Here is a 10,058-nt window from a genome sequence, read left to right on the forward strand (position 1 = left end):
GGTAGGTTGAGTTTGAAGGGCAGTCAGATATTGTCTCACCAGATGGGGGATGATGTGGGGTACTTTTTCAAGGCACTGAATGGCTGGGTGAAGGGTAGTATGGTTAACACATGTGAAGATCTGTACAATTTAATTGCTAGAAAGCATATGTTCAGTCACAGTTTTCTATAGCTACACCAACACCTGGTAAAGTGCAAGTTCTCTGACCCCAGGGAACTTGCACTGGAGGCAGGTCCCTGGGTGAATGCCAGAAAGTCTGAAGAGGGAGTCATCCTAAGGGGAGTGGCTCAGGTTTTCCCCATCAGATTGAGGGGGAGGGTTGCAGTACCCCAGACAGGTCCCAGTGAACTAGGGGGGAGAAGGGTCCCAAGTCCTTTCCAGGAGTAGTAAATAGCGGTGGGAGTGGGCCGAGGTCCATAGTGCCCTATCTTCAGCCCCAGAGCTTGGTTTGCTCTCAGAGGGGGCACAAGCAGGGGGACATTGTCTGTAACAGGCGACCATCAACTGATGGGAGTCCCATAGTGTCAGGAGAACATGGGGGGTGCCTGTCACAAGTGTCCCACCAGCTCTGGTGTCTGGCAGCACCACTCCTAAAAGGAAGTTGCAGATGTCCAGTTGGAGGGGCGAGAGGGGGCGAGACGGTCCCCAGTGGGAGGGCCAATGGGTCAGGGGTTGCTCGCTCTGAGGTCATATTACCCCAGGAATGGCCCTGGTGACACCACTTTTGGCTTGAGAGAGCTTTATGTTCAGTCAGATGGACAGGGGTGAGAAAACCTGCACCAGGCAGACTCTCACACAACACATGAGGAATGTGTTTCCCTTGGGGGGTGGCTGTACTCCCCTAGAAGTCCTGGCTTGAAAGGCACAGGTATCAACAAAGGGAGGGACTGGGAGATTAGTTGGACCAGTGTATGGTCTCCAAATTAACTGAACATACAAAAAAGGTGTACACTGTTCCAAATGGAAAAATATAATCACTAGGGGAACATTAAAGTTCAGGAGCAAGAGCCCTCACACATCCGAGAGGATGTCATGCTTCATCATCGGGTAGCTCCTCGTCAGACCGGTGCTGCAATGTCTGACGGGCTCCCCGTAAGGGGGCTCTTTGCCGGAGATCTTTTAGGTAGCAGCCGTGGTAGCGGACACTACAAGACCTGGTGTTGCGGTCAGGCGCTAATCCTGAATTGGTTCCCAGTCTTAATAGGAGCGAGTCAATTTAATTAATCAATGGAATAAGACCGGGACCAAGATTAAAAACAGAAGGAAAGTGTAAAATGAGGAATAATGCTCAACCACTTTCTGCATGGTGCTGGAGCTTAAGGAGATTATCGTCGGGCTCCTAGGACATGGTCAACACGTTTCGCGTACAGTGGTCTAACAAGATCCTATGATGCTTCTTCAGGACCAATACATAATAAGACTTCTCCTGTCTATATTACCGAAAGTTTGCAAAAATGTCAAACAAATCATATAGTCACTTACATTGAAGTTCACTAATTGTCAGAAACCTCTAATGGTCGCCCATCCCTTGGTACATGGGGGGCTCCTTGGGAAGTAGCATGCCGAAAGCGGTCACTATTTGTGGATGACGGCAGTCTGCAGGGGAACCTACCCTGACGTGCTCTCCCGAAAAGGCACAGGCTCAGCCTATTTGTACAGACCCTGGGTTGGGGGACTAGTTGCAAGTTAGCACCCCTGAACTGGTGAGATAATTGGACGGAAGGCTGCCACAGGCACCATGACAGTTCTAGAGTCTAGGGGTACTGTTTCCAACAGAAGGGTACCGAGCCTCAGGAAGGGGGGAAGGGGTGGAAGGACTCACCCCTGACTCCTGGCTGACCTAAGGGTACAGACCTAGGCTGGAGGACCAGTCTCAGGATACCACTCCTGAACTGGTGTGAGGAAGAGTGAACAAAGGGTGTCAGTACCCTGGGGCTACCAATCCCTACTCTGAAAAACCACAGAGGTTAAAGAGCCCTGGAAGGACTGAGGCCTGGTTCTCATCACTGACAGCTGTCAGTGGCCACTGTGGGTTGCTGTCCTTGCTGTTCTATCATCCTAAGCAGGGAAGTCAATCATGGTATGAAATAGTCTTCCCTAACTTTAGGCTGGAAGTGGGTTGTGTTGGACCTGGTCCTTTTTGCAGGGTTATCCCAAACCTTTGCCTTCTTCCTCCTATTTTTTCTGACCTTTTTTGTTAGCTTTAGGACTCTGGGCATTTTACCACTGCTAATCAGTGCTAAAGTGCATAAGCTCTCTGTCTAAAATATATGAGTGATTGATTTCACCATGATTGGCATATTTGATTTAATAGTAAGTCTCTGTAAGTCTCTAGTATAGTGCACCAGGTGTGTCTAGGGCCTGTAAATCTAATACTACTAGTGGGCCTGCAGCACTGATTGTGCTACCCACACAAGTAGTCCTGCAAACATATCTCAGGCCTGTCATTGCAGTATCTGTGTGTAGCTGTAAACTGCCATTTCCTTCCCTTTTACCATATGCAAGTCACCCCTAATGTAGGCCCAAGGCAGCCCTATGGACAGGGTGCAGTGCATTTACAAATGTAGGACATGTACTGGTGTGTTTTACTTGCCCTGATAGTGAAATATGTCTACATTTGTCTTTCACTAGCACAAGGCCTTTCTCTACCATAGGGTAACATAGGGATAGCCTTGAAATCTCTTTAAGTGTAATTTCCTTTGGGAGCAGATAGAGATGCAGAGTTTGGAGTCTCTGAGCTCACAATTTAAAAATATATATTTTGGTGAAGTTGTTTTATTGCATTGTTTAAAAATGCTACTTTTAGAAAGTGGGCATTTTCTTATTTAACCATTCTGTGCCTCTACCTGTCTGCTGCATACATGTCTGAGTCAGGGTGATAGTTGAGGTGTGCCCTGCATATCCTGATGGCCCATCACCAGGTTGATGGATCTTTCTGAGCTAGAGTGGTGGGAGGAGCTGACACTCACACCTGAATAGGGCTGTGCCTGTCCTCGAACAAGGTAGTCTCCAACCCCCTGGAGTGTGCCTGGGGTCAGGACGGGGAAAGGGAGGGTCTTGTGACTTTTCTTTGAAGTTTGCCTACTTCAAAGACAGAAATGGGTTTAAGTACTGGGCCTCTGACACCACATAGTTAGAACATTTCTGGACTAAGGACATTCTGCCAGGAGGAAGACCTAGATGCTGTAGGAGGGACTGCCACTCTGCCTCTGTCAACATCAGGACAGTGTGCGCTCTACGGGCATCTAGAATGCAAAAACCGAACACTCTCAAGATAATGTAATTTATACATTGTGATGATATGTTATTGTTTAACCTTTTGCATTGCAGAATTCAATCCTGAAAAATCATTCTTAAGGTGCTTATAAATATTGTCCCTTTGCAATGTCTTGCTGCAGGCTCTCAGAGTGAGTCAGGGTGTGGTCCCTTTCCAGGGCCTTCTAGAAGCTTTCCCTGCAGCATGCCTGGGTGTGGTTGTGGGCTGGGCCAAGATTCTATAAAAGGGAGCCAGCCCAGCTCCACGTGCTCACTATTCAGAGGTCCCGGTACAGAGCAGCAGCAACTTCCTGAGCTCCTGTTCCGGTGGCCTACCTTGACCTTCCAAGCCTCTGTGCTTCATTCTACAGTGGTGATCCTTAGTCAGGGCGGTAAGGCGGGGTTGGGCTGGGCCCCCGACCCCGTAATCGAAGACATTCAAATTCTTGGGCCTAATTTTTCATGTTAAAACATTTCTGCTTTTTGCGCGTGTTATTGTGCTTTTGGACTTCTCATGGCATTTGCATGCTCGCATTCAAATCGGCAAGACGCGCGATTCTTTCCTTGTGATTAATTCATGATATTCATTGTGCGCTACCATTTCTTGGCAGTTTCATGGTGGCATTCAAATCGGCAACACACGTGATTCTTTCCTTGTGTGTGATTCTTGATATTCATTGTACGCTACCATTTCCTTGGCAGTTTCATGGTGGCATTCGAATCGGCAACACGCGCGATTCTTTCCTTGTGTGTAATTCTTTATATTCATTGTACGCTACCAATTTCTTGGCACTTTCATGGTGGCATTCGAATTGGCAACACGCACAATTCTTTCCTTATGTGTAATTCTTGAAATTCATTGCACGCTACCATTTCTGAGGCATTTTCATGGTGGCATTCGAATCGGCAAGACGCGCAATTCTTTCCTTGTGGTTAATTCATGATATTCATTGTACGCTACCATTTCTTGGCAGTTTCATGGTGGCGTTCGAATCGGCAAGACGCGAAATTCGTTTCCTAGCGACTTAACCTTTGATTTACAGTGCGCGCTACCATTTTTTGGCAGTTACATGGTGACACTCGAATCGGCAAGACGCGCGATTCTTTCCTCGTGTTTAAATGATGTTACTTACTGTGCGCTACCATTCTAAGGCATTTCCTTAGTAGCAATCAAATTGACAAGTCACATGATTTATTCCTTGAATCTACGTTGTGTGATTTCATGGTGCACAATCCTTTATGTTGTTCAATACTTATATAAAAACCTATTCACTTTTCAATGTTTTGAAAGAACACAACAAGACCAGAGTTCTAGATGTAATGCTGTGTGTTCCTGATATGTATTCTTAAAATAAGATTCATGTGATGGCTCAGAAATTACTCAGATGGTTTTCCTGATTCTCATGCTAAAGAAAGTACTTGAATCTGAAAGTTTTATCTAACTTTTCTTGTTTCCTCCACAGGTATTGAGTCATCTAAATGCCTAGTCATTTTAAGAGTATTCTAAGGTTGTTCATGTTTTCAGAATGACGAAGCTTAGAGTTATAGCATAGTACTGATTTCATGAGATGTAATTTTGATGTTGTGTGTTTTAACCTTTTGCTTCCTACAGGTCTCCTTCCCCGCTGTTCCCTTCCTAATACCCTTTTCCCCACTTGGACTCTCTTAGACTCTGTGACAAATCTAACCAGAGTATTGGAGCTGTTTTGTGGTGGAAGTGTTGGGAACGTGCACAGACCCTGAGGATTTGGTGACTCTGACAGCCTTCTGCTTTGTTGTGCTGGCCTGCTGCTCACTGCTTCTGTCCTTGAAGTGAAAGGGCTGGACTTTGCTTTCTACAACCTGCTTTCCAAGGTTCTCCAATGGCTCATCTTTCCTCCTGTTATGGAGTCTCAGGGCCATCAAAGACTTCACCAGCCATTGCCTGGGCTCTCTTGCTGAGAGTCCTGAATTCCCAAGTGGTGCCAAATCCAGTTCCTGGGCCTTTGGAAGTGAGCTCTGGTGCAGCCAAGAAGAAACGAAGCACATTGACTCCAGAGCGACTTGGGAACCTCTGTGCCACCGCCTGCTCCAGAGCCGTGGACCCTGCATAGTGCAATGACCATGACCTGCCACACAGGTCCGATGCCGTTGCAGTCCCACAGCATGAGTCCCAAGTGCCCTGTCCCTGACATCCAGGGAAACTGACTTCGACTCCGCCGCAGAACCTGTGATCCCAGAGTGTGATTGAGCTACTGCAAAGTCGACGCCTCGCATCTTGCCCTTCTGGATTAATTTACCCCACTTAGTCATAAGGAACCAACGCCTCACAACCAACGCTGCATCACCTCCCCTCCAACCATAAGGAACTGACACCTCACTTCCCCTGCCTAGTAGTAAGGAACTGGTGCCTCACCTCCCCAGTAGCAGTAAGGAACCGACACCGCACCAGCTCCAGCACGCCTCACCTCCCCAACTCCGTGCAATGCTTTGTTTCCTCATAGTTTTCCAAGGTACTGTCCCCAGGGTCTGTGCGACTCCGTGACCGGCCCACACTTCCTCTCAAGTGGTGTCGGACTGTTGGAAGTGATTCCATCCAGAATCTGTGATAGCCCCAGTTGGAGCTATTGTGTTTCTAAATGCTATACTAAGATTTAATCTTTGAACATTCATATCTTTACTTGTGTATATTGGATGTTTGTTGTTTTGGTCTTGTTTTACTCAGATAAATATTAGCTATTTTTTTAAAACTGTTGTGGAGTACTTTTGTGGTGTTTTCACTGTGTTACTGTGTGTGTGGGTACACATACTTTACACATTGCCTCTGAGATAAGCCTGACTGCTTTTGCCAAGCTACCAAGGAGGTGAGCAGGTGTTATCTTAGCTGTGGGACTCCCTTACCCTGACTAAAGTGAGGGTCCCCACTTGGTCAGAGAACAAACCACTGCCAACTAGAGACCAAATTTCTAACAGCAACAGTCTGGGATCCCCCGCTGGAGGAGTGTATGGCAATGGCAAATGGTTCTAAAGCCAGAAGGTAAAGCAGGGATGGCAGAGGACAACCCTGCCTCGTGCTGCATCGGATGTGTATATGGTCAGAGAGAATGCCATTGCAAAAGACCTGAGCTATTGGAGTGACATATAGGCAATGAGCCATAGCCAATAAACTTGGACCAATGCTAAAGTACTGCAGATTACGAAAAAGATAGGGCCACCCGACTTAGTCAAATGCCTTTTCAGCATCCAAAGAGAGTTTTCATCCGATCTGGTTTGCCAAAGTACATGTAGGAGGTTGCTCAGATAATTACGGGAGGAATGAGCAGCACAAATCTTACTTGGTTTTCATGAACAAGGACAAGTATCACTTTACACAGTTGATTACCCAGAATCTATACCGTGGGTTGGAGATATGAAGGTATAATCTCTCTCTTTAGGGTGCAAGAATCACCATGAGTCAAGGAGGGAGAAGTTAGCCAAATTATCACTAATGGCAGTTCTATCCCATGATTGTCGAGGATCATAGCTGCCCAACTTGTCCAGTGCAGTGATCAGCACCATGTTCCAGTCTCTACTAATGATAAAGGGGTAAGAGTCGAATTCAGTCAGAAGACTGATCAGTTTCGCGAACCACTAGTGTTCAGTGCCTATTGGGGAAACAGAGCCTATTACGCAAGCGTAGCCCAATACATGTAGCCGGATGAAGGCATACTGACCATGTGCATCAGTCCAAGTCATTAGAACTCACACTAGTAACTTCTTATGGATAAGTATGGCCACTCCATTTTTTCTTGGAGTGTGCACAGGGTCAGCAGTTGCTCCAGAGTGGGTGGTCCTCTGATTCAGGGGCAAAGATCATCTTACCCACCCAGTCTCACTTCAATTCAGCAGATTCCAAGGCGGAGAGGTATGCCTCCTGTATCAAAACTAAGGGCCTACTTTATATATTGGCACAGGGGGTAACCAGTTGCAATGGCAACAAAGTTCCCTTCCGGACAATATAGTGTACAGCCCACAACATTTACATGTGGGCAGACCTTAGGGTTAGTCATGGCTACTCTTCTTCACTATGACTAATCCCCTTCTATAACCGTGGGGAGTAAGGGCCGTCTGAGAAATGGCTACATGTCCACTCACCCAATCTAGATGGGTGGACATGTAATCATTTTTTACTGTTCCTTACCACCAGGTGAAACTGTGGCTGTAAGGCACAGTAAAAACATTTAAATGCTCCCCCACCATGGGAGAAACCTCCCACGGCGAGGGGAGCATTACTTTTTTCTTTTCAAAAAGAAAATCCTGTTCAAAATGTTATTTTTGAAAAGAAGACAACAATACTGTTTGCTATAGTTGTGTTTCCTTCCAGTGCAGCCCTGCAGCAAACAGTAAAATGCATTGACAGGAACCAAAGTGACAGCAATTCCTGGCAAAAGCCTTTATCAATGACCACAGGTAGACCATTCACAGTGACTATCATGAGTGCTGGATCCCATAGTCCAAGGCACATATCAAGCTTACTGAGTGTGAGTGTAAGGCTAGAAATGTCTTCTGGGTAGTGTGAGTTTCATAGGAGAAATCAGCACAAATGTTGATTCGGTGGTCCTTACACTTGTGTAGACCACGTCATCGCACCTCAGAAAAAATGGCCCATGTGTGCTGAAATCGTAGAAGATTTGTTATAATTGGCCAAGGTGTGCTGTGGGTAGATGTGGTACGGGATGCTGTCCGGAGTGCATGTTGGACCTCTCGGGGTGGCGTGAAGGTTAGACCAGTAAGTTCCAGGAGAAACGTTTGGAGGAAAACCAGAACATCTCTTGTGTCCTCTGTCTCTGATACACTGAAGATCCGGATGATGCTCTTGTCTTCCAAGTCTGTAAGCCTTTTTTGAGTGTTCCAGAGTTCTGTGCTTCACGTCAAGGCCTCTGTCACTCTGAGATCTAGCTTGTTTAGATGTTTATCAGTCATGTCCAGTCTGTGGGGGAGATGCAACATCTTGCTCTTAATTGCCTTATGCTCCTTAATCATTTCTGATGTGGATTGTTCAACCGTGGAGATCATAGACTGAATAAGTTTGAGCTCTGCCATAACGGATTCAAGCTTCACACAAGAGGTCATTGTATGGTTGTCAGGATCGATCAGCAGTCTGCTTGGATATAGAGGCTTCTGCGAAGATAAGTAGCTGTTTTTTGCCAGACATTTGTGCTCCCCAGAAAAGGAGGAAGCACTTGACAGAGTAGAAGGGTTCAATTAACAGTGCCCTTCTCTGTGTTAATACAGCAATGGGGAGAAATCTGTGATAGGAGAACGGAGGGTATGGGGTGTTCTCCCCTGCCATCCAGGGATAGACAGCAATAAAAATGTGGTAGGTAGACCACCAGGCAGTAGTAGGCGATGACTCACACCCAGGAGGCAACTTGCTAGTAGGTTTATCAACAGCAGTACCAGCAGCTCCCATGGGAAGGGAGTGAGATTTAGTTTGATTTCAGCTCCCCAAAAATGCTAGAAGAGAGGTCCCACTGTAACCAGGCTGGGCTGATGTGGCAGATAATGTGGGGGTAAACAGGAGGTGCTGGCCGAAAGTGCTCAGGGGGAGCCAATGGAACCCAGGATGCAGCTTGCTGTGAAGCAACAATAGGGCAGCACTAACACCTCCCAAGCCAACAAAGAACACCAACTGGCTGCTGTGTGCCCAAAGGAGATGCCACACCACTAGGGAGCCATAGAAGGTCACTGTCAGGCTGGCTAGTGAGAACCACAATGCAGTGCAGCAGGGAATGCCCAGGAGATGGCCTGTAGGATTGGAAACATATTTCAGCACCAGCACCACCCATTGCGGATAGCCCCCCACTCCAGACATCGGAGTATGCAGAGCCATGGGCCCTGTCCGGAAGCTGGAATGAAAGGCCGAGGGTAGCCATGCCATTCCACGGGGCACCACCCTCTGCCCTTGGCATCAGGTTGCAGTGAGCTGGTGGCCCAGCAAGGAGTATGGAGTAGAGTGGCTTGAGAAGCTGAAGGCATGATAAGGAGTGGCTGGCAGGCCGAGTGGTGGCAACAGCAGCAGAAGATCCCAGGAGATGGCTTACTTGCTATGACATGCTTGGCTGCACCAGCACCTCCCAGGTTCGATGCTGCTCCGAAGTGGGCTGCACCCGGCTCTGTGATTTGGGGCTCGGAAACTTTATGGGACACAAAGTCTCTGCGGCTGTTGGGTGACGAGGTGAAGAATTTAGGCCGATATGTGAGCCAGAGGGGATGGTATCTTGGGGGCACTCCCCTTGAGTGCTCAAAGGGGAGAGGATTGTGCCATATGGGAGACTCATGCGAAGGGATCCGAAGTGGGCTGAACCCAGCCCTGTTCATCAGAGCTCGGGAAGTTGTAGGCTGTATCTGAGGATTCCATGGCTGCCATGCAGCGTGGTGGAGAATCCAGGCCGATATGTCAGTCAGGCAGGAGGAAGGCAGCAGTAGCAGAAAGAGAAGGCTATAGATGTAAAATAGTACCTCAGCCAGTTTCAATGAAACCATTGAATTGATGCGGTAGCATACTTCTAAACAGCTGATATTATTAGGGGAGAGATGAATACTCCACTGTGCAGATCCAGGCTGGGACTGACCAAGTGACAAGCCACAGGTGGAAAGAGGCTGGTTGAAGTAAGCCAGTGATTTAAAAGTATGGACCCAGAGCCCACTTAATGCTTATTGTTAGCAGTTGATCTGTTTGACTGCTACACTGTCAAAACCCAGACCTAAAAGATGCAGTCTTTATGAAGTTACATTTTTATTTAGCTAACTGTGCTAAATCCTGAACTTCTTAGGTGCTTATT

This window comes from Pleurodeles waltl, chromosome 1_2 (assembly GCF_031143425.1).
Source record: "Pleurodeles waltl isolate 20211129_DDA chromosome 1_2, aPleWal1.hap1.20221129, whole genome shotgun sequence".
Classification (NCBI taxonomy): Eukaryota; Metazoa; Chordata; class Amphibia; order Caudata; family Salamandridae; genus Pleurodeles; species Pleurodeles waltl.